Below are 26,825 nucleotides of genomic sequence, written 5' to 3'. Positions count from 1 at the left end.
TTAGTGAATAGAGTCAATCTAAGTTCACGGCTGTTCTGTGAAGACCTCAGAGGTTTGCTAGAGAGCTTTAGTGAACAAAAAGCATCATGAAGACCAAGGAACACACAGAGAGGCCCATTGTAACTCTGGAGGAGCTGCAGAGATCCACAGGTTGAATTTGAAAGTCGCTATTAACAGAAAACTAAAAAGTCCACTTTCAATTTGCCTCAAGTTGGTCATCGATGACGGGAAGAGCTAAATACCAGATAATCCATAAGAAAACCTGTTGCAGGCTGTAAAAGATTGTGGAGTTGCAAAAATTACCTTCCACCAAGAGCCATTGAAGGAAAAGACACAAAAACCACAGAAGAAGACACTGAGCGCAACTTCCTCCTTGACAAAATGAAAACAGATGGTGTAAACAAAAGCTTAGCAGCTGTAAGATTTCTCTTTTGTCTTTGGCAAAAGACCGCAAGCCATTTCTCCCGCTAGCATAGATTTGCACATTTGTTTTGGTTTTATTTACCCAGAATGCCCTGCACTGTAGTCTGCTTCCTGCTTTGTAGAGCGGTCTCCGGTCTGCTCTTGTTCACATAGTTCACTTCAACCGAGCCGAGACCTAGGTTAGTAGATGGACCAGAGTTTGCTTTTTTGGTCTGCAGCAGTTGGGTTGTGCATTTGAACCAGACTTTCTAGGCAAGCGAACTAGAGTTGGATTAAAGCGGACTAAACTGGGCTGGTGTGAATGCACCCTTAAAGTGGCTGCACATAAATTCACACCGCAGTTTTCTACATGTTTTATTTGTGAGAAAAAAAATGTTGCATGTATTTCTTCCACTTCAAAGTTATGCATTATATTGTGTTGGTTCATTACAAAAACTCTTATCTTTGGCATGATGTGAACTAATTCAAGACGTGTGCATGTAACTGGTTTTGAAAGGAACAGTATTAGATGAAAATATTTGCTGACTAGAAATGTTTTTCTGATTTTTTTAAATTTTTATTTCATTAAGATACGGACCAAGTTGATTACAAGGTACCCAGAAACAAAATTCCATTTGTGTGGATTGGAAACAACCTTTACCTTTGTCTTTGTGTAGAACTGACAAACACTGAAAATTATGACTAGCAGTAGAAAAAAAATGGATATGTCAAGTGATCTCACCTGTATGGAAGAAAAGGACGCTGGAAACAATGACTGCAGGGCTTTTGGCAGCTCAAAGCGGAATGTTTTACAGGTGCAGATTCTTTCTACCTTTAACTACTGTAGAAAGCTTTAAGAAAAGCAGTTTTCTTTTAGGTAAATGTGACTGACCCACCAAGTTGAAGTTCACAAGTGCAAGCGGTCTAAAATTCTGCACTGCTAAGAAAAAAGTCGGCCCAATTGCGTAAAGCTGTTGGAGCTAGGCATAGTGGTAAAGTGGCCTTTCCCATGGGGAAGCAGCGAGGAAATGCTGAGAAAACTGCGTGGTTGTTGGGTAGAAATAGGTTTAGGAGGGTGCCGCTAAGTTCAGGGACAACACTAGCAACGCCACAGGCAACTGGGAAACTAGAAGGAACCATTCTGGTTGTTCAGAAACAAGCAGAGCTTTTCAGCCAAACACTGAGGCTCTCGCAGCTGATGGAGAGAAAGAGGCAGCAGTTTGAAGCAACGTATAGAGACGTTTATTAAACTATGATGCTTATGTCAAAAATGCTGTTTCACTGAATGTATTTTAAAGCTTAAAGCGTCCCCACATGCCAAAGTACTGTTGATGTTGGGGGTGTAAACCTAACATTTAGTGCCTGTAAAAACTATTCACTCCCTTGACTGTTTCAATCTTTTTATTGCTGCTATAATCATGATGCTTTTTTGAGAGCATGATCAATAGTTGTCCTGTCAACAGATTCTTCCATCTGAGCTGTGGCTCCCTGCAGCTCTGTGATATTTCTAAAATCAACGTACAGAAAAATAAAAAGCAGATTGGGCACAAACATTTATTTTTAAACAACTTAAACAGTTCAATGTTTGCTACTCGCAGTATCTACCACGGACCACAACTTGACATGAAGTAAGGCTCAGGCAGTGGTGTCATAGAAGTAACAAATACTGCCGCCTACAGGTGGGAGGTGGCATAACTTCAACCAATTGTTTTTGACCATTTTTGTGGAAAATTTTCAATTAACTCACAATTGTGCTTTAGCACCAAAAACAACAGGAATCTGTTGTTTCTGCATGAATTTCCTCAACTGCGAAAAACTGGAGGGATGGATTGCGTGACCTCTGAAGCCAAATGGAAGAAGTTCATTTTGTCGGATGAGATGAGAGATGGCTGATTACATTACAATTCAGATATTTATTTGTATTTTCTTCTTTTTTTTTATTACAAAGTTCTGCACCATTTTGTGTTAATGTGCTATTTAATCCTAATGATGTTTATGAGGGAGGTGGCTGTGCTGTTGCAGCTCTTTTATCTGAAGAAAGGCAGCAATTTAGAGGGACCAAAGTGAATCCGTTTGCATCAGTTCTGATTCAACTGAGTACCTTTAAAACATTTTTGGATTGATAATATTGATTATTTTGACTCTGATCAATAGTCTGAGGTCATCCAATCAGAAGCTTGTATTTGTTTCCACTTCAGGACTTGAGCAGACCTATCTTTCCAAGCTGTGGGACCCAAACAGTGGCGTTCTTCTTCTGATACGGAGATTAGACTTTGTGGATATTTTAAAACAGCAACTAGCTTCCTAGCATTTTTATGCTAGCAAGCTGTTAGTCATATTTGGGTTATATTGTTTACTGTTTTCGGTTTGGTTTCTCTTTTTTGTGAAACAATTTCTAACATTTATCTGTGAGAAAGTGGTATAGACATAAACTTACTCATCGTTGTTCAGCATTGTTAATGTACACAACATACAGTTATGTAGATCTGAACTGCTCCCTTGAAACTGCATCATCTAAATGTAAACATACATGCTAACTGAGCTGCCTGCAGCATTTAAAAGCCTCTTGCTAACAATTCAGACCAGGCCAATTCCATGGTAAACACCACTGCTGTCTTTAGGGCAGCAGATGTGTTAGCATACTGCACATATGTTTTTAAACACACCATGATAGAGACAGCACCACATTACAAAGTTGCCTCCCTAGACGAGTTACCCTTTGTGGAAGTGGAATGCATTTTTGCTCTGTTTGAGTTCACAATATTGCCACTTTTCATTACCAGGAGACCAACGATCAATAATTCAGCACGTATTTTTACACTTCAGCCAAACACTGATCCTATGTACACTGCATGATTGATGGGAAAAAAAGCACAAAAATATTCTATTGTGGATAGAACGTTGCCAAGGTGCTTTTGAAGTTCACGTTAAAAAAATCATGAGGTACTCTTGATGTCGAGTTTGAGGCCAATCATCAGCGTTTGCACAATTTTGTTTAATGTCTGTCCAAATCAAACTTTCAGTCAGGTACTTTGAAATATGCTGGAAAGTATTTAGAATCAAATTGTTGTTGTTTTTTTTTTTAGTTCTGTTTTTAAAAGATTGGAAATTTGCCAGCTGCTTTCCTCCAAAAAGAGACTTAACTTTTCACTTTTAAAGCCACCATGAGGACAACAGTTCGCCAACATACATTGGAATCACCTCTAATGTCAAGCTCAGCTCTCATTTGGCATAAAAGAAATGTAAAAATGTGTGTTTCTCAGACATTATTTACCATATTGCATTGCTGTTAGTTTTTTTTGTGTGTGTTTAATTAAAAATGAGAAAAAAAAGACAATTTTGAGGCATCCTTTGGGAGAACTACTTAACCAACCCGAATCTCTGTGTTTTTTTTTGTTTTTTTTTAAAAGGCAGCACTTCACAGCGGCATCATTGCCACTTTTCTGTCGTAGAGGAAAAAGATCTGTGATTTTTCTTTCCCCGTCGTGTGGATGTGAGTGTGGTTTATGATTCCTCTGTGGTTTTCCAAGGTGGTGTATTGTATGTGAAAATAGCCCCCCGTAAGACACAAGATTGTGTTAAACTTTGCCGGTAACACTTTCCAAACAGGAGAGTGTAAATCAGATGCCTCGACTGAAGCGAGGTGGAAGAAGACTTCGAAGCACACTGGGACTAACAGCTTTGATTGCTAATAAAATTAATGCATGAATATCAAAGATAGTCCTACAAAACTTCTTTGAAGGAAAAAAAAACAAACACTTTTTTGCTGTTGTGTGAAACTGCACTATTATTAAAATGGCTTAATTAAATCTTTTCCTAACGAATTATGCAAGGTAAACATAGCTTGCATCCATGTTAAGAGTAATTTGGCTTTTAATGATTTATTTCAAACACCCCTTTTTTTACAGGCAGAAGTTACTATATGAATTACAACTGTGAAACATAATAAAAAGTCAGAATGGGTTGATTTTCTCTTACCGACAAAATTATGCAGGCTCAAATGTATCCATGCACGTTGTCGCATTAGGTAGCCCTGTTGTGTACAGCAAAAAGATCCTGAGTTGGAATCCTGGCCTGGATCTTTTCTGCATGGAGTTAACATGTTTTCTCTCTGCATGTGTGGGATCTGCCCACTCCAGGTTCCTCCTGTAATCCAGAAACATAACTGTTAGCTTACTCAGCTACCATCTCTCCGTGACCTTTCATGGCAAAGTAGGTACAGACAGCAGATCGAAATGTATACACCTGAATCCAGTGGTGGGCAATGCTAACTAAAAAGTTAGTTGCGCTAACCCTAAAGCACTAGCTATAAACATCAGTTCTGCTAACATACAAACATGGCACGGTATTTAGCAGAAGCTAATGCTAAGATGCTAAAGAGATAACTTTAATTTAAATTATATTTACCATTGAAAGGCCACAACCCTCATGCAATAAATCATATACAGTATGTGTGTATATTCGCATCAATTTTGGTTGTCCGTAATAACATCCTGACCAGAATCAGATCCAAAAAGCTTTTTTTCCACTAGGCAATTATCATCAGATAACAACTTTTATACCACAAGACAATAACAAGATAACAAGCAGCAAAACTTAGAAAACAGCTACTCCAGGCTTCTGCAGTAAACTATAATCTGTCCTGTAAAAAATTAATGACATAGGCAGAAATTAATTTGTCATTTGTACAAATACATCTGTATCACAACAAGCAGGTCCTTATTAGTCTTTTTTATAGATGTTCAGGGTGAAATATTTATATTAACATGGAACAATTCTCTCCAAAACTACTAAACAGTTGATTAGTCAAGTTTATGATTAATAGGACAAAATAGGGATGAAAAGTATATTTTTCTGTAGTTCTAAAAGAGACAGCTGAATCAGCTACAATTAGTGTTTACAGGTTGGAACTTAGCACAATTGGAAATCAAAAATTAGCCACAAAATATCTTATTGGTGCATTTTTGAGGAAATGATGTGACCTATACATCATCATCACATCATAAAATATTTCTATACTGCTCAAAAAAATAAAGGGAACACTCAAATAACACATCCTAGAATTCTGAATGAAAGAAATATTCTCATTGAATACTTTGTTCTGTACAAAGTTTCATTTGCACAACAGCAGGTGAAATTGATTGTCAATCAGTGTTGCTTCCTAAGTGGACAGTTTGATTTCACAGAAGTTTGATGTACTTGGAGTTATATTGTGTTGTTTAAGTGTTCCCTTTATCTTTTTGAGCAGTGTATTTTGTTGTCAATGAGATGTTAAAAAAAGATTAATTTGAACATTGCACCCGCAATCATTAAAATGTAGGTTTGATGCTGATTAGCAACAGTAGGCACTCGGTAGGTAAAACTAAATTTTTTGTCTGAACTTGTTTGTTTTTATGTAGGTTGCTATCGGTTAAGCAACATTTGATATTGTTTAACCAAAATACATGTTTTTGAGCAAACACTGATTTTCCATCATACTAAAGTGCAGATGTACAATTTCTACAATACAATTTATACCTAAATTACTCATATTACTAAATATTACTATTGCTAATTTCTGTATGCCTAAAATTCTTAAAGCACAGAATTAGAAATAACTTTTATGATATGGGTGACATAATGTTTTCATATCTGATTTTGCCAATATTCCAGAGATGAAAGAAGGAAATTCAAGAAGCTTGTTAAATGTAGGCTCTTTGCTTTACCAGAGGTCAATTTACTGTCTTCCACATTAAGTGATTGACTAAACAGTTTGTTTTTCAAAGACTGTTGTCCAAAGACGACAACTTCTGTCTTGTTGGAATTTAAAAGCAGTACATTAAGAGTCGTCTTGGTTTTTATGTCTTCAAGACTTGCCTGTAATCTGCCCAGTTGATAGGATTCATCAGGATTTATGGATAAATATAACTGAGTATCATCAGCATAACAGTGGAAATGCATCCCATGCTGTTTGGTAACACTACATTATTATTAGTATTTAAAAATCGAAACACAAAATGCTTAACAATGGCGCTGGTCACAGATTTTCTTATTTGTTAGCTCTCCTGTGATGAGTCATACATCAAATCCTGTATATCTAAATAAAATCAGATCTTGATGTCGACTAATTAAAATGTTTGTGCTTTCAGTCAGCAATTAAAATCCAGCTAAGCTGAGCCCACTTTGTCGTTTCTTCAACTGTAAATTCGGGTCTTGACGAGGAACACGGTGATAAATTATTCCTTTGGATGTTGGTGACTGCCAGGTGTCTGAGGGGGGATAATAGACGGCTCGTTGTGATATCACAAAGTTGCAAAAAAAAAAAAAAACAGCAATATCTGTGAAAGATGGCCATAGTAGCACGTTGAAGCGGATTTAGATGGACTCATAGAGAATCTGGCGGTTCTGTTGGTAGCAGACACGGAGGAATTTTAGAAAAAGCAAAGCTCCAAACGGGTAAGCGTACCAGCTGGATTCCTGATGGATTCGGGTGGAATGTAGTTTAACACTGGCTGCTGTTTATCATGTACCGCATCTGCTAATCTGCACTACGAGTGGGGGCGCCAACAACCTCAAGCATCACACTCACTTTCTTAGCTAAAAACCAATTTCATAATTAATGTAAGGGAAAGTGTCTGTGATTACGGCGCACAGATGCAACTCTTAGCAGCAGCTGGAGTTGCCGCGTACAGTTATCTGAAGGTGTCTCATGCGATAATGAATCATTCTTTCCCCTGCAACTCGCAAACCCAATTTCACTTTGTTATGCGCAGGAATATTTTTTGCTGCTATTCTTCCGGGTGAGACATGTATACTTCAGCGTCCCTTCGGACCAGTTATTCCTTCCTCAATGGAATTTATAAAGGTTGTGTACAATTAAGGACTTTGGTTGCTTTTTCCTCCCCCTGCCCCCCAAAAAAGCCAAAGTATTTGATGTATCTAATGTGTGGTAGCCACTTCTGGGTTTTCCTACTTACCAATGGCAAAGGGGGCTAACCCTGCAGTTTATCTTGGGCAGTATTTAAAGCAGCGATCAAAGCTGTACAAACCAATTGTCGTCATGTTTCTCCGGAGGGAATTTCCAAGTACATTAATGCTCCTTCTTTGGGAAATAATTGTGCCTCTCTGTGACTTCATTAGGTCTTCTGGCTGTTTCAAAAGATGTTCTCTCTGGAGGTTGAAAGCCACATCGCTGGCAGACAGCATCCCATGGGGCTGAATGAATAAAAAAAGAGGAGAGATTATAATGAGATTGAGTTAGCCATGACCAGAATCGGGCTTTTCATTGTCCCACTGGCTAAAGAGGGAGAGATGGGGAGGGAGGAACAAGGCTGACAGAAAGATATGCGTTTCTGAAGGACCCTCACTCACCATCTGCCAAGGCTCGTCCAATAGTAGGCAGCCAATGCATGCTTATCATCGCCATGGGTATCAAAGAGGCCTCCTCTCTGGAGAGTTCTCCATTAAAGCGGGGAGCGCTAACCCCTGTGCACACACGGGCACAGAGGAAAACCTGCATTTGATTCAGGGCTAACCTCTCCTGCCAATTAGACTCATCAGACCGAAGTGGCAAAAGTGTTCACGCCCCATGGACTTTTTTCACATTCTGTCGCGTTACAAGCACAGGAGTCAATGTGTTGACCAACACTCTGCATAAATATAATGTGGATGGAAGTTTGTTTTTATTATTATTTTTTTTTTATTTGGTGTGCATTTACAATCATGAACACATTTTATTGATCCAACTTTTACAACAGTTTTCAGGCTTTCCAGACTTTGTGACTGACATTTCTAGTCCTTTGTTTAAGAAAAAAAAAAAGTTACTCAAGTTGAAGTAGTTAAGATTGGGGAGGTTCTGTGAACATCAATTTTAAAACCATGCATAGTTTAAAATGTTGATTTAGGTCTGGACTTTGACTAGGCCACTCTACCACATAATCATGCCTTGATTTAAAACCAGTGGTTGCACGCCATTAAAAGTTTTAATCCAGTTAATTGCAGTGCTTCTAATTATTTAATTACAATTAATAATATTTAATCAAAAACTATATTTGATTGACACACACACACACATATATATATATATGTATTTCAATTTAGTAATCCTTTTTGCTGCTAAATTATTGAGTAAATAAACATACAAGCTCAACAACAAAGATATGTGCTGTTTTTATTCTGTTTAGATTATTCAACCATCAGATTAGATGCTGCTGGTCAGGTTTACAGAGGCACCAGAAACAAGTGAACTGTTAAATGTTTTAATTAGGCATCCAGAGCCTAATTAAAACATTTCATTTAGTCTGTGACTGAATATTTAGGCTAGATCCTAACAAGTTTCCTTTCATTATTCTTTTTTGAACTTCATCCATCTTCCCATCAACTCTGACGAGCCTTTCTGCTCCTGCTGAAGAAATCTTCCCCACAGCATGATGCTGTCACCACCCTGTTTCACATTGATGGATGGTGTGCTCAGTATGTTTTTCCTCCACACAAAGGACATTGAATGTAGGCTAAAAAGTTCTGTTTTAGTTTAATATGACCTTCCTCCATATTTCCTGTGTTGGTAGGTGCCTCCTGGCAAATAGAACATCTTTAGTTTTTCTTTTTGCTGCTTTTTCATAATGTCTCGTTCTTCATCAAACCTCTACACAGAACAGCTGCGTTCATTTAGAGGTTAAATTACTCAGAGGGGGATTCTGTTGACCAAATTGGTGAGTTCTGTTGCACTTTTGCATTTTACTTAGGGGTGTTGAAGTAAAAGGGATGAAAAGAAATGCATTCCACACACTCTTAGTCTAGAAGTAAAGGCCTAATTTTCTTTTTTCTCTTGACTGTTCTTATAATTACAAGTCTCTGATATGGCATATTTTGGTATCGGTTCAAAACCAAGTAAGTACAGCATCAGAGTCACTGATATGATACTTTTTATGCAGGTTTAAAATACTATTAAACTTTTGACTGTTAGGGTTTTTGTGGTTCTTCCTTTAAAATCATTTTGTCAAAATCTAGGACAGAATGTGAAACAAAATTAATAGGTATCTACAAAATACTTTGATACCATATTAACATGAGAAAAACAACATAAAAACATATTTATGTCCAATTTTTTGCATAAACAAAGAGCAAAAATGTATAATGTGAAAGCAAATCAAAAGTTTTTTGGGGTAGAGTTGAGAGGGAATCTGAAACTATTTTATCAAACTTATAATGCTTGTATTGAACCGACACTGATACCAATTTGGTATTGATACTTTGCATCAATCAGCCCACCTCTAATTATAATTTCTTGAAAATCCCATTGAAGCACAGTAAGGTTAGTGTCTGTACCATGACAAAAATGTTAAAATAGAGGAAAAAAAAGGGTTTTGAGGGATGCGAGTACTTTCACATTTCACTGTAACTGACTTGACATATGATGCAGAATTGTGACACCGAGTTGTTTTTTTTTTTCCCAGCAAGATTGTCTTTGCCAGCCAACCTTGTCCTTTATTTTTCCCTGGTTCAGTTGGTGGAGTAGCAGCGATTCAAAGGTCGGGAGCATTGATCACGACCTGCTCTTTGGCCAGTTATTCAAAAGTGTCACACGTTGTTTGAGTGAAAAACGTGTGTGTGTGTGTGGGGGGGAGTGGAAAAGAAAATCAATAGGTTTCCATTATCCGGTTGGGCAGTGTCACTGGCCTGTCAATGATCCTGTTACAGCAGCAGTAAAAGGGTGACACGGGCCCACACTCAATCGCTGCTGACAAGAAGAAAACATGCTGACAGGCACCGGGAACAAGTTGGAACACAGATTTGCACTTCAAGCAGCCGTCCAAGGAGGTATCGTGCAAGGCCACCGCGCGGCACACAGGGGGGTGTAGGTTGGGGCAGGGGTGGATGGGCTGGGAGGTGGCGCTAGTGGTGGTGATGGGGTGGTTCAGGGGGCGGGGGGGTAACACAGCCGGTCTCCCTCTACTGTCTGTCTGTCTAGCTGTCAACCACAAATGCTTTTATCCTCCCATAAATTATTCACCTCTGGATACACCAAAGGAAACTAGCTTGCACTGATTGTGGCTGTGGGCAGATTCATAAACCCCGGGCCCAGCCACCAGCCGTCCACTCCTGCACACTGACGCACTGCTCACAAGCAGAATATGCAATGTACTGTAAACTGGCTGCTTCACGCATACTGGCACACAAAGAGTGTGGCCTAACCAGATTCCAGGCTTTAAAGAATAACTCGGTTCCAAAGTTCTTATTGACTTCCTGACATATTATATCTTCGGAGCAAAGAAAGCTGCGTACCTCAGTCAGTCCAGATGGCCAGTCAGATATTAAGGAAGACATCAAGTGTCTCTTGAAAGAACATGAATCAATATATTTTGACAAGGATCAAATGTGCTTCAGATAAACCTTTTGGCCCTTCCAAAGCAGCAGTTCTCCCCTTGTCAAACCTCTTTATTCCTGTTATTCCGTCTGTAATCACCAGAAGTCCTTGTGGGGTTTTTCAGATGCATTTTAGCTCTACCATGGGAATATTTTTTTAAAATGATTTTTATGAAATGTTTACAGACTGATAAACCAAACTTGTAGAATTGAATCAAAACAGCTGGCAAACATTTTTATTGGGGTAGATTTTAATATTTCTGCATAAGGAAAACAATTTTAACTGAAACATCTGATCAACGGAACTTGTGAAATTTGCAAGATTTACAAAGTTTCTCAAATTGATTTATTTACTCGAATAAATTGGTTAGGTTCTAATTATTCTGTTCTTTTGTAACTTATACTTTAGACATAACAGTCGATACTTGTTTTGATCCACTTCATAATAAGTTAACAGCTCTGTTGGGTCTTTCTTGGCAGTGCAATCAGAGCAGTGAACACCAAGGGAGGATCAGAGCAAACAAATTCAAACCGCAAAGCATGACACTCACAATATGTTCTTATGGCTTTTGGTTCTTGTGTCGGCTCTCGAAATGATCTGGTCAGTCTGAAGGAAACTTTCTGCAGACACCACTGTTCAGGACTAGCAAGTGTTTTAACAGTTTCTTTCATTTTATTGTCTGGGTTTTCTTCCATGTTAAAAACAAACTAAAAATATCAACAGCTTCATGATTAAGACACACAGTTTTAGCTAGTAACAGACTTTTAAAATCAAGTTTAATGAGTTGTCATGTAAAACCTTTTTCCGACAACTATAGCTAAGATGTTCCATGACACCCTCAGTGCTAAGAAACTGAGTTTGTTAGCTAAAGGCTAACGTTAGTAGCTAAAAGCTGGTAAGCTCCTGGAAACAATTGTAAAATCTTAAACAATTGCAGCTGATATGCGTCATAAAAAGTTTTTAAAAATATGAGGACAAATATTTAACAGCCACTAATATAAATTTTTATACCGTAGCAAGTTTGTCTTTAGCATTAGCGCTGCCTCCTGTCAAAGCTACAAACGTAAATTCTTGATCCAACACTAAATCTTTCTCAAATCTTCTGACGGGTAAGATTTGCTAAGTTGAAATATGAAGTCTTACTGCAACTCAAAGTTCCTGTTCTCGGCTGGCCACTGAACACAACATAATGAGAACAGCTGAATCCTCATCTGCAGTTAAAGTACAATCCAAATCTTTTGGTAGGATATGTTAAAGCAAAGTCTAACCCAATACTAAGCGTTAAGTAAAAAAAAATCAGATCAATACAGCTCTTTTTTTTTTTCTTTTTGGAAAATTAATAGCTAAATATTAGTACTCAAAAACAAATTTGTATAGAATTTACTTATTGAGTATTAATGTTAAAAAGTAAAATGCTCAAATAAAACTTTAAGAATTATAAAGGCTAACATTTAAGTCCCCCGGCCCCATACCTCCTGCCCTTCTCTGCTGAAAACAAAACTATAAAAATACATTTATAGTATACTATAACTAATATTTACTCAAAAAATGCACTTTCAAAATATTTGATTGAATATAATTTTAATTGCCAAAATTTTACATCCCTAAAAATTTATTTTTATAGTGTTGAAGAATTAAACCACTACTATCTATTACATTTCCCGGCTATTTGCAAATTCAAATAGTCTTCATGGAAAATATGTAACACCCAACAAAATTCCTTTTTTATAGTGTATTTTTAAACATGTTGCTCATATAGTGAAGAAGGGAAACATATTTCTGTTCTATTATTTTTTATTATTAAAGCTGTTAGCATCCAAACCAGGCCTTGGGACATAATGTTAACATGATCCTCCTCCCGCGCAGCAGCTCCACATTTATATCTATATTTTCAATTAGACTTACATCTGTGCGCACTTTTCCCCTCTTATGCGGGCAATTCCTTCCACGATGACTGGGGAATTCAGGTTAATATGTTGACAAGGTTTAACAACAGCGGGTCATGTTGCACAACACGCATGGCTGCCTCCGCTCACCGCGGCAGCTGACAGGTCCTAATCATGCGCTGCCCTAAAGGCACTGGGGCAGGAGAGGCTTTTAATCACTGCATCATACACACACCAGCAGCGAGGCTTCAAATTGAGACGTAATTAAAGTCAAAGTTGCAATAATGGTTTCGGCTAATTGGGCAGACAAGTGCGTTATGGCGCGTTTCGCGGCGCCTGCTCTGCTGCCTCTTTGACTGGGAGGAAAGGAGGAGGCTGCAGATGAAAACCTGCGGAATTATTATTGTTTTTAATTATTATTCATCTCTAATATGACTCACTTATCTCCACGTTGAAATGGTTCTAATAATAATGATAATAATAATAATAATAAATCTCTTCCTTTTTTCCCCCCTAGGTTTTTGCTGCTTACTTTTGCGTCACCCATCACATGCATTCAAATAAGCGACGTGTCGTTTACAATAAGGAGCCGAACGGAGGCGGCCAACGCGTCGTCCTTGATGGCGACGCCGCACCTCTCGGCTGCATCATTATTTCCTATTAATTACTCCGCCAAGCAAATGCCTGCAGGAGCCGAGCTGCAAGTAGGTGTGACTGGTCTGGGAGCAGCTGCCCCGCATCCCGCCGGGCTCAGACTGACCTCCTTTCCCCCCCCCTCACCCCTCAATCCCTCCGCACTCCGCTCCTGTATCCTCCTCTTCATTTTGCATCACTAAACTGGAGGCTTGACAAGCTGCAGATAAATACGATTCTAATTTGGCCGAAGAGGAGAAATCCCGAATATGCCAGTCAGGAAAGACGATTTACATGATTTACAAAAAAAAAAAAACATGTCCGGAATAGAGCTGATTAATCATCTATGTCTTCTCATATTTACAGCAAAAGTAATAATCAATTCACCCGAAAATAAAATAGGTTGGGGGGCGGGGGGAGGGGGGCTACAGGCTGCTGATTATTTCTGAGTAATCGCACAGAACGGTATAAAACGTCTCTGTGGATTTTTCTTTAAACTGTTTACTAACCACTTGGCCCACGACCCCCTTTTTTTTTTTTTTTTTTTTTTTTAAACAGAAAACGCTGAAGCCATTCTGCAGTTTATCGAGTGGCTGGCAGGGGGCGGTGCTTGTTCTGAAAGCGAGCAGAAAGTGTTTCCAGTGAGAACTGGGAACAGTAATCACTGAGATAACATCAGATAATTGCAGGAACTCGAGGTGCAATTTAACAAAATAAAAGTCATGATTTTTAAACACTTTCATGTAGGCTGCGTTTTATGCAATAGGATATTTAAAAAAAAATTGTGATATGTAAGATTTTATCGCCTTTTTTATTATATTTTATGTAGTTTTGTTACATTTATTTTTATTCCTCTTGTACTATTCACCCCCCCTTTTTCTTTAATATATATATGTGTGGCTGTGACTACTAAAATCTTAAGTGTCCGCGTTTCCATTTGATCCTAATGAATCTCCAGAGCAGAAACGTTCTCATGTGTCTGCTTAATAATAATTATTGTTAATAATTATAATTAACAATAATTATTATTATTTAGTTATTTATAAATTTTTGTATTTATTTTATGTGAAGGGGCGAAATTTAATTACAGTCGCGGGTGCACCCAGCCAAGCACTGGGAACGAGGGGGGAAAGAATACATACTATATATATATATATATATATATATATATATATATATATATATAAACCAGGCGACAAATGAATATACAGAGCAAATGACAAAACATGAGGGGGAATAAGTGACAGATGAAAAGATGGAGGATGTGCAGCTAACAGGCAAAACGCGGCGGTACAAAGGCGCGCGCACCTTTGAGAGCAGGAGTTTGTTTTATTGCTCTTCTCCCGGCTGTAGCTGCTGTCTAAGCAAAGAAGGAAGGGGGAAGTTTCAGCGAACATGCCCTGTTTAAGAAACAAACATGCAGATTAGATGGGATCCTGACAACACACACACACACACACACGCACACACACACACACACAGCTCCGACTCCACGTCCCACAGCTCAACTCTCAACAATGAAGACGGGGGGGAAGAGGCAGCATTAAAAAGAAATCATATAAAAACACTCCTCTCAGCGCGCGGTTGACAACATTTACCGTCATTCTACAAACGGTAAATGAAAAATAATGAGGTGGCATCTGCAAATAATAGCAAGAATAAAAAAAAAAGTGAAAGTCAAAACAGTCCGTTCAGGACCCAACGGGCTGCACTGAAAAGTAAAGAAATAAAAAAAATAGCACACGATTATCGTGAGTTTGATGGATTTGTGCGCTGTTCATGCAGAATAGTTTATTAATAAAACGCACGCCTGCATTCTGACGCAAAAACGCGTTTGGTCATGCCAGAAATAAGAAAAGCAGGTGTTTTAAAAGAGACAGAGGAGCAACGGGCCTCGCTTGTGATGAGCAGCATTTCAGGAAGTTGTCACCTGTTATGGCGCCGGGCCACATGTCAGCGGAACACGCAGTCACCTTCCAGGATGCCGCTGCTGCTGCTGCTGCTGCTGCTGCTGCTGCTGCTGCTGCGGGCCGGCGGCTCATCCTCACCTGCATGAAATTCCAAATCACGGTAGGTTAGGATGCCTGTCGGCACACAACTCAGCAGGCGCTCCAAAGTACATAAAATCTATTTTAAAAAATAAAATAAAATAAAAACAAAAAAACCCCGCACACACAATGAGAACTGTAGCTTTATTTCTGAACAAAGCGTGTATTTTACATTTGAGCAGTTATTATAAACATGCTTATTTTACATGGATGCGAAGCAGACAGTCTACTGAATGTTCTGGATGACATTTTAATTTTCATATGTTTTAGATTAAAGTGTTTGGCTAATGTAGGAATTTATACGTATGGAAGAAGTATTTTTTTTTCATAAATTAAGATACTTTCACATTTTTCTTTATTAGAGAAAATTTACACCTCATGTCAATGCTCTCTTATGTGTTTCCTTCCTCCAAATTTAAAAGAAAATGATTGACATATTCTTATATTTAGCTTCTTGCTGGACTTGAATCAAATGTTTCCACACACAAGATGAAGACAAAGTTTGCAAATAATAGTTCAGGTGAAGAAGCAAAGAAACAAATTTTAAAAAGTCATACTTGTTCCTCAGGTAAAAATATATATTTATGTATCCCACTTCTATAACTCTAACCCTATATTCCTTGCTTAGCTTTATGCTGAACTTTTCTTCACATTTAAAGTTCATTATAAACCAAACCTGTGAAATGAATTGTTACAAATTAAAATGTAATTCTTGAGGAAATATGAGAAATTACATCCAGTGTGAATCAGCTGGAGTCTGGTCAAAAGTCTCTGATTTTGACTACGAAAAAAATTCAAGCCCTCCAAGCTGAGTGTCATTAGCATCAGGATACTTGAACGGTGCCAACCCAAAACAGATCAGGGATGGAAATTAGCCCCCTCCACTGGCCAAATACGAGCATATTTGTGAGATAATTAAAATTAGATCAACTCTCAAACAGTTTGCAGTTTTAACAGAACAGCTTTGTTTCTACAGCTGATCTGAAGAGGCAGCAAAGTCTCTGAGCTGGTAATGAAAACCAACTCACTGCTGTTGAAGCTTTCAGCCCCATACTGGCTCAGTTATGTCAGGGTTAGATCGCTTCCTTTCTGGCACACTGATAAATATTGATGCACAAACTCCAGCCCAACAGATGGCAGTAATGCATTCAACATGAGTTCCCACCATCTACAAAGAGGCAGAGGGTTCTGTGATAAATGTAAGTGATGGAAAAGAAATATGTAACCAACAGTCACTGAAAAAGAGACAGATGTTTACTTTAGTAAAACTAAAGTAAACGTTTGAAACGTATGAAACAAAGTTTTCCCATCATTAAGGCAGTTCTTGCCGATACAAAATGGGATGTGCTAACCTGAACTCCTGTGCTAACGTTAGCTAGGCTAGTCCTGCTAAAGGTAAATGGTGTACAGAGTTCAAAAAGGGAAGGTGACACCTGAATTTACTGTTTCAGTCTGTTGGCAGTGTTGGACGACTGGAGTCATGCCGTATGATGTCAGCACTACGTACCAAATCTTTCGTATTGAAAACATTCTTTGAAAAGCAGCCACAGCGGACAAACTCAGTGTAGATATTCTGTTTCTGTCTGAGGAAAATTGGAATGATATATTTCAGCTTTTTTCACCGTTCTGAGTCCTTGTACACACGTAACCGGGTCTTTGCAAAACCAAAATTCTCTGCCACATTGTTTAAAAAAATATATGTCATACACACAGGATTGTCTTCAGAAAAGTCTTCATGGTCATGTATCCACATGTTCTTTCCCCCCATGGTTGTTTTAAACATGCCAAACATGTAGGGGGCAGCGTAGCACAAAACTAAAACCTATGTCAGTCTCAGATTGCTTCAAAACAACCACAACTTCCTGTTAGGAGTTTAACATGGTGCTAAGAGGTTCATTTATTTGGCCAGATATATACTGAAGGTAGAAATACATCTAAGCAGCGTATTAGAATATAAAGTTAATAAAAACAAAATGATGTCGATTGGGAATCGTGTCGTGGATACAGTCTGAGACACTATTTGTCGCAGAAACTAAAACATTGATGCACAATATTTTAGTTTTAGGTTACGTTATTTGCAATGCGACAAGTAATGTCGCATTACGTGTTTTGATAAAAATGTTTTTCATTTAGCCAGTAATGAAAATTTATTAGAATTTTTAAAAAATTGCTTTTTAATTATTTTGTCAGATATTGACATTGGAAAAACAAGTTTGATTAATCAAGTCTAATGAATTATGAAACATCGAAAAAATCAACTGATTGCAATGTTAAGCTCTGGGTTTCAAACTGATTTTTTTTATTTGTATGAAAAGGAAAAATAGAGAAACTTGCACCATTGGCGGTCTGCATATAGCTACCATTAAGGTACACATGGTACTTTACATTTGCTTTGTGCAGTATTAATATGATATATTTTAAAATTCCATATTATCTCTTTTAAAACTCCATTTGGTTTGTAAAATGTTTTAGATTCTGGTACAAGTGTTAAAAAATGTTCTTTTAGAGCTAATTTAGAATTTGCTCTGTATACAGCTCTGGAATACGACAGTTTTTTTGTTTTGTTTTTTAACCTTTCCGGCTGCCACTAAATACAACTTTTCTGAATTATTTCCTCATAACTTGTGGGCCAGTGTGAATCTACCTTGCTGTTATACTTTAAACTCTCCTGTTTTATTTGACAAATGTCCCCCTCTGTACTGTAACAGGTCTGCGCCTGATGGGCTGCTGTTCCCCAGCAGCCTCATTATTCCACTCCTCTCCTCTATCCAAGGTTGATCTAATCACCAGATCAACAAGGGGGAAGAGTGGTAAGAACAAATAAAGGGGGCGAAATGAACAAATCATTAGTATGCCGTGAAAAGTACAATACGTTACTTATTTAGCATTTAGATAACTATCCGTCCTGAGGAGCAAGCTTCAAAGTTGAACTCAGTTTAGGCGAGGGGGATTAATTCTCTCCGTTGCATGCTTCATTGAATCTCTCATTACCAAACTTTGTCTGTATTGATGTTAGATTTGATTGAAGATTAGAGCATTTAGCAAATCTTGCTTTTCCGAACGCATCAGGCTTTTTTTATTCAAGCGCGCCACTACGCCTGCTGGTCAATACTCTCACTTTTATCCAGTGTCTGCTTCATTTAAACTTAATCAACTCCATCAATGAACTGGAACAGCCAAACGTCCCGTAGAACAATAGCTTTTGTCGGATAATGCTTTGGTCTTATTCCCAACCGGGTGGCGATAAACCTGAAATTACACTATGATGAACTATTTCAATCAATATGATAATGGAAATTGGCTTGGCTGACTCTTTGCAGAGCTTAAGGAAGCAGGCTAAAGCCTATGTGACATTAATACATGCTCTCTCCCTGCTGTTGCAACCCCCCGCCTCACTTTATTGTCCCTTCTTTTCAGTGACATTGACTACACCATATTGCAGCGCCTGGTAGTTTAATGATCTACCTGCACCAGGGAATGCTCGTGCTGAAATGTAGACGTTGTCATGCATTGTTTTCCAGCTAAATTATAGGCTTTATACTTTGTTCCATGTAGCGGCTCTGCAGGACGTAGATCAATCACTGATGGCACCGTACTAAAGCAGCCACAAACATGACTTTTGCTGCTCATTTGGACATTTTGTCCTCGTGTGCCATGCCGTGCCTCTTATGGGCTGCACTCCATCATATTTATACTGCCGCCAAAAGACCAATTTCACAAGCCTTAGCAAGGCAAACGAGTGCGTCCCATCTGTTGCATGCTAATAAATATGCCACCTTCTGGGAAAATGTGGAAGTGATCATGATGATCAACTGCCAAGAGACACGGCTTACCATAAACATGTTTATTCAGAAAGTTCCTTCTTCAGCAGTAATTGACAAATTTATTTCCCTATCAATTATTTTTTGAAAAATGCTTTATAAAAGACATGGAATAGTAGTTGGTTTTTTTCATCATCACCTGAGTAAAGCCTTGGTGTGTGTTATGAAGTTGATGTCTTTGTTGTGCTGCAGCTCAGTCACAGGAGTCTTTTTAGTGTGAGTGTGTTCTGCTCTGAAGATATAAAAATCTCCAAATTCATAAGCGCTCACATGAGCTGAGGATGGTTGATGGCAAAGTGATTGACACAGTCGGGTCTCAATTAGAAGGTTGCTGGTCCAAATCTCAGCTGGTCCCTTTCTTTATGGATACTGGGCTTGTCATGAGCTCAAAACTGAACTCGTTTTCTACCTTCCAGTCATGTTTTGAATGTGTGCGAATTTGGATTCTCTAATCACTATTGAAGAAGCTAGCCAGAGGTGAGCAGATTTATCCAAAAGATTGATAGTATCGATACCAAGTTGGTATCGGTATTGGCACGATACTAACACGGTAAGATCAATACTTTAGTTTCAGATTCCTTCTTGAAATGTTTTTATGTTCAGTTTTAGTTTCTTAACTCAACCTCTAAAAAGTTTATTTATTTATTTATTTGTAAAAACCAAAAGCAAAACCTAAGGGTCAGAAGTTTGATATGTCATACGTAAATAATGGTACTGGTATTGGTTTCGGCGATACTGGCTCTGTAGTTGTTTTTCACTGAGTCGTTTGGAAAAAGAACCCAGGTTTTACGCTGAAACTGCTCAATACATCACACCTCTAGCATTTACAGGATGTGAACTCTAATTTGTATTTGACATTTATCAAGCGTAAGATTACCTTGACTGTTTTGTTGTTTTTGTGCTTATTGTTGTGAGATGTTTTATTTCAGCTGAGTCCGATTATTGAATTCCAAAACGGAAAAACAAATTTTATAATGTTGAAATTCTGGTTATTTTAAAGGAAAAGCCCAATTCATTGATTGTCCCCATTATCACGAATCTCTACCATGTTCTGCTGGAGATATTTCTACATTAAAAGGTTGTCGTTCCTCTCCACAGTTCCTCGTTATTTCTAAGCGAGATTGTTGGTAAGGTGAAGATTTGATTTCAGAAATCTAAATTTTGTTTTCTAGAAACGTTTTTTTTCTTAAATTTCAACGTTTTTTCTCTAGTAAAATTTGTGACTTTGGAAACTCAGAAACTGCCTTGATTTTTCTAGAACTTTCTTTTTTGGCTTTTTATTTAAAATGACCCTAATACGCCATTGTAAGAAATAGGTGGAGTTTTGCTGTCATAGTTTGAATATGAAACCGATGCTCTGAAATGTATTCATTCTAGAACCTGGTTTCAGCAAATGACCTCTGAAGACACTATGTCCATGTGCGTGGACACCACCTGGCGTACCGATGCACCTAAATTTGTCAATGTGTGGACCCGAGTTCTTACTATGTGTACTGTTGCATTAACACAATACTAGACACCAAATTGCACATACAAACAGAGCTATGCTTTATTTGAATTTATGTAGATTGTTCAGGTTCCATGAATTGTCAATTGAAAGTCTGAAGCTACACATTTAGTCTGATTAACATCATTTGTGCCTGATAACTCTCGATGGCGTGAGCGCCTCCCTCTCCCTCTAACCTTTCACCCTTTGAAGCAGCAATTGTCAATTAGCCTGTCCTGTAACTTTCACTAAGCAAAGCTACTTTATATGCCACCGTCGTCTAACAAACTGACACCTCTGAATATGTTGCTTGCCTTTGTTTCCATGTTTTACTCTCGGTGCAAGAGATGATTTGAGAGGACAGACGCGCACAACAGACGCAGCACCTTGAACATCAAAGCGCCGATGCTGCGGCATTGTAACGGCATGTCTGTGCTTCCGCTGGAAGCCTGAACACGCACACACCCCGCCGCCGCGCACGGGGCATGTGAGCGTGCGCGCACGTCAGACAGAAAGCATCCGAGACAGCCTCGATATCTGAAACTTTACAGGCCGCCTTTTTTCCTGCTTTGTCTGTCTTTGTTTCGTTCTCTTAGGTGAACAGGGGCCTGAGTGATAGACTCCCGAGCTTTCATCTCGCCCAGCGAGTGTAAATAGCTGTCATGTTTGATTGGCGGTCTGACGTGCGCATGAGATTCCCTGGAACAGAGGAGCGAAATTCAGCGAGGGCCCAACGCATGCTGGTTCAGCTGTCTTCAAGGCTAAGAGGTAATGAATGAGTAATTACAGAAACGTCTGCCATCGACTTTTCAGATTTCTCGCAGATCATGCCGAAGAATTTGCATGTACTCCACAACAGGTTTGACTCCACAGGAGTAGATACATTTTACTGACTCCAAAACTGATCACGCTTTATTATTAAACTATTTCTCATTTGCTATACTTTGAACATTCAACAACAAGGCAGTTCAAGGTGCTTTACGTCATAAAAACATAAGAAGTCAAAGTTTATTGCTTTGTAAAACGTTGGTTCTGGTTCTGAGGATGCAGACCAGAACCAGAAGACCTGAGAGGTCTGGAAGGTTGACACAGCATCAGCAGATCTTTAATGTGTTTTGGTTCTAAGCCGTTCAGTGATTTATAAACTAATTTACAATTCCCACTTACTGTGGGAGATCCTAAAGTATTACCAAGTGGGAGGGGTCCAGTGTGCTGGGCAGACAATCCTTCTACTGAGCCCTGGGTCTTCCTTAGAATCTTCTTTTGATGAGATGAGCATTGGCATCAAATGACAGATTTCCTCTGCTTAACTCTGAAGGTTCCCACATACTTCATCCGAAGTACCGTCATCGGCTCTTATTGACGTAGACACACGGTGAAAATTGTGTCATTTTGTTCGCAGAGAGGAACGTGACACCAGCCCCGGGTTGAACTATTCAACGGAGCTCTGTGCGAAGTGTTGTGTGATTGGTAAGAAGTTTGTTTCCATGTTTTATGTGGAAATGTCCACATCCAGTATCTATCTCTTGAGTCCGCTGGAGACATAAATACTTATGAACATTTGTACGAGTTTTCACTTAACTATAAAGACCGTCAAACAGCTAAAAACTCCTGGATGGAACTTAAAAAATTGATTTCTACAAAGGAGGCTGTCTGCAGAAAACACAGTGGCACGGTTATGGCTGAGTCCTGCCACCCTATGGAAGAAGTTCAATATGGTAAAACTCTATCAGCTCAGCCTTATGGTCAGGTTTGAGGTTAGAAAACCAGTTGAACTTCTCACTACTTTGCTCTAATAATGCTTTTTTCTGCAATAAACTCCGACATTCTGTTTTCTTTATGGCATAATAGCAGTTCAACCTGCAAAGCTAAGAAGAGTTCTGTTCCTTGTTAGCTAGATTCATGATTACAGTTATTTCCTAGTCGAACAACCAGGGTCAGCACTGCTGGATCCCCCCAGTTAAATTCTGACTAGTTACTGTACTTTGAACATTAATCATTAACTATGTACAGTGATGGCTGGCTGCCTTGACACACTTCTTTATTTGGCCTCAGATTCATAGTGCTGATGCATTTTACAATGACTTTTTTGCTTTGATTTTTATACACAAAAGCACATCGCTCTCATCTGCACTCCAATGGGCTGGAACTGGCAAGAAGTAAAAAAAAGAAAAAAAAAGGAAGAAAACAATTTAACCAAAGAGAATATATGCATCAAATGAAAAGCAGATGAAAAAATATACAATTATGTTCCTGATTGCCTCAGTTATTTCTCTGCCACCTCGTGCCAGCTACCAGTAGAACCTGTCCCAAATGGGCCGCTTCCAGGACTGGGCGAAGCCCCAGAAAACATCACATCCTAACGGTGCCATCTCCTGCTGCATTTGTTTCCTCAGATCCAGGGCCAGTGAGCTCCCCTCGTTCCCCTCTCCTCTTTGCTATGCTCACGCCTTCGCCGTGTCCCAGATAATGGAGCTTCTGTCTGCCAAAGGGTCTGTGGCTGCCCGGGAGTAATGACCTGAGGGGGTACTTTGTGACAACCGGGGTATAATAATGCCTCCAGCCACAGACAAAGCAGACCCCAGGGGTCAATTTTTAAATACTTTTATGTTTTTCACTGAGGCTAGGAGTCATTTATTTTTATTGTCCGCTGCACCAGACGTATACACACCGGAAACAATGGGGTTTTTGTTAAGTAATGGGATGTGCTGTGCACCCGATGTTGAGTTAAACAATATGCGCCGGCGACGTGCTTTCACTGTCTGATGAAATTTCTTCCATTTTTTATTTATTTACTTTTTTCCACAGAGCTTATCCACACATTTCTGTAGGCCATGGTTCCTTCGATCAGAACCGTCTTATTGAGGTTCGCAAGGGAGTAGAGAATCACCTGTGAATGAAAGGCCTCCCTTTAATGGGTTAATTGTACCAGAAGCAGAGGGGCTTGCCCCATCGAACAGTGGAGGATTGTAGAACACAGGCCGGTGGAAATGATGTCAAGCAATGCGTTGCCTGCGTTGCCCTGAAGGCCCAGAGTTTGTCTGTCAGCAGTTAAACGCCTTCCCCTAACACTCAACAATCAATTTACCTCCTCAGGGTCCATGAACCCAAAGATTTGACCTTGCAGACTCCAGTTTTGCTTCCCCCTCATCTTTCACACCTCAAAGTGTTTGTATTAGAGCAAATAGTTAGACGGGTTTTCCAGGATACTGCTACTTGACTGTCCTGGCCTCAGTTTGTTTGGGAAAGCTCTTGTAATTGAGTTGTCAACGCACCTCTGGTTCTGTAATCCAGGGTCATCTGTAGAAATTACTCGTACAGATACACTGACAGAGGAGTGCAATTACTATTAAATTAATAGAAAATAATGAATAATGAGAAGGTTGTACTTTTTATCCAGCTCTTACTCATCTTTGCTTCATAACCTATACACCACCTTCTACTACAAACACACAAAGGACAAAAGTGAGAAACAGAATGAAGAATGTTTTTGGCCATGAGCCTCTCGGTTCTAGTGGACACGAGTCTTAAAAGCTTGACTTTATTGTCATTCACAGACCAGTAGTTCTGTTTGACTCATCTCTGCTTCAAAGGGGCTGAACAACTTACTTTTTACACTGTTTGTGCTCATTAGTTTTACATCAGTCAACCAGTGTTATTACTAATTATTACTTAAGTCCAGGTAATGGAGTATGTGCTTTCAAAAATACTAAAGTACTTGCAATTTAGAAGTTTAAGTGTAATCAGGAATAGTTAGGAAAATGTTCCTTTAATTATCATTAGTAATAATGCATTAGTCAGATTTTGTTTTGCTTTTATTGATGCTCAGACACTTTACAGTTTCAAGCATTATTTGGGCATTGTTCATTTAATAGTAGGACAAAAATGATTCTTCTTCTCCAAACTGGTGTATGCAGCTTACTGTGTACGGTATGCAATTACTGTACGGGGTTGTAGTGTGTAATGTTATCGTTTGCTGGTGGAACAAGATAATCACAAACTACACAAACAAGGCCAATGGACGTAGCAAGTAACAAAAGTATTTAGAGCGATGTAGTGAAGGAAAAGATATGATTTATTGTTAATATGAAGTGGAGTGGAATGTATTAAGTTTCCCCAAAAAATGCTACTCAAGGAAAGTATAAATTCTCAAACTGTATTTATGTGCAGTGCTCAAGTAAATTTACTGTTTCTGCTCAGCTTTGCTTCTGAGAACTCCGGACTCCAAACCAAGTATCACCAGTGGTTCCACAGTATGAGACTGTTGGGCTTTTAAAGTAACTTAGACACTAAATTACTGGTAAAAATTTCCAATGCTGAAATTCAGTTCAATAACTACAGTTTAACCGCATGTGGCTCCAGGTGCTGCATTGCATTCATTGATTACTGCAGTGTTTACTTTGGTTTTTGGGTTTTTTATTACAATATTTCACTTCAAAATATTGGTTTAGTTTTGTGATTCTTTTTTTTTGTTTTGTTCTTTTCCAAAGTAGGTCGGCAAATATGATCAACATATAACGAGTCTTCCTGCATCATTACAAACACACCAAAACCAATCTAAGTAATGGGTTTAAACATGGTGATTTGTAAAATAACTCAACATGAGTTTCCAACATTGCAGTGAAATGAGGGTCCCTCCTGCCTGTCTTGGCTTGTGCTTTGCTGCTCAGTTAAGAACTAAAACTGTGTGCAGTTTGTGCTGCTGGATTTTTCTTTAGCTGAGGGGAAGACAGAGTGGTTGAGGGTGTATACACGTGGGGGAAGAGCAGCAGTAATAGAACTCAGCTGGAGTAGGTTACTTCAGGGAATGCTTCAGGAGCAGGAACGCTGCCAAAAGAGCGAGGAAACATACTTCACTTTATTGATTTTGTCGATCGTCTTAAATGAGGGGCACTCCAGGCCAAGGGCTCACCTCTGCATTGTCTTGTGTGTGCTCGTGGTGCACAGTGGACAACATGCAGCACTTACAGACACTGTGAGTCAGAAATGAGGAGTTTTACAGTGGCGGATATAAAAAATGTTTTACATTGGAGGTGGGGGCAAAGAAGTGGCAAGAGGTCTTGGCAGGGCGGCCATGTTGGATCTCCTTGGTGAAGTACTGGAAAAAAAAACATATGTAAATGGAGTCAACATCCACAAAAACACACAAAAAAATGATTTATGTTTTCTGCAGAGATAACAGTAACTAGTAATATTTGCTCATTGAGTTACGTTTTTTTTAAAGTTTTTTTTTTAACATTAGTACTAGTTTTGCTGTCGCTACTTTTAGCTTTTACTTGAGTAACATTATGTACAATCACTACTCTTACATCAGTAATATTTCTGGATGTACTTTTTAAAGTCTCACCTTGAGTCCTCTAAACATATACAGTACAGACCAAAAGTTTGGACACACCTTTTAATTCAATGAGTTTCCTTTATTTTCATGACTATTGACATTGTAGCTTCACACTGAAGGCATCAAAACTATGAATAACACATGTGGAAATATGCACTAAACAAAAAAGTGTAAAACAACTGAAAATAGCCCTTATATTCTAGTTTCTTCAAAGTAGCAACCTTTTGCTGTGATTACTGCTTTGCACACACTCTGCATTTTCTTGATGAGCTTCAAGAGGTCGTCACCTGAAATGGTTTTTACTTCATAGGTCAACCTGCCCTGTCAGGTTAATAAGTGGGATTTCTTGCCTTATAAATAGTCATGAAAATAAAGAAAACATATTGAATTAGAAGGTGTGTCCAAACTTTTGGTCTGTACTGTATGTCAATGTAGCCAAATATCTCAATATAAATATCTGATTATTATCAGACATTTTCTCGGAAAAATGATAGAATTTCTGTGTCTCAATAGTCAGATTTATTTTCTTTTGAAACTCAGATTTGATATTAGTCTCAACGTTTCATAGTTTTCTCAAGCAGCTTTTTGACTTCAGTAGTTTAGAAATATACTTGGTTTTTCTAGAACATTTCTAAAATCTATAAATGTCTTAGTTTTTTTTTATAATAAATTTACTCCTGCTTTTTCTTTCTATCTAATATGCTGTCATAGGTTCCTGACCAATCTCCTTCTATAATAATATGTAAGCTGTATTCCACTTCCAGAAAAGCGAATGTTTTAGGTAAATCTCTAAAAGCCCATAAGCAATACATTCATGCTAATGATGAGTGAATGTAAAGTTGTGGTCAGCCCGGTGCATTTAGCGT

The sequence above is a fragment of the Xiphophorus maculatus genome, chromosome 9 (genome assembly GCF_002775205.1).
Source record: "Xiphophorus maculatus strain JP 163 A chromosome 9, X_maculatus-5.0-male, whole genome shotgun sequence".
Classification (NCBI taxonomy): Eukaryota; Metazoa; Chordata; class Actinopteri; order Cyprinodontiformes; family Poeciliidae; genus Xiphophorus; species Xiphophorus maculatus.
This window is presented reverse-complemented; position numbering follows the sequence as displayed.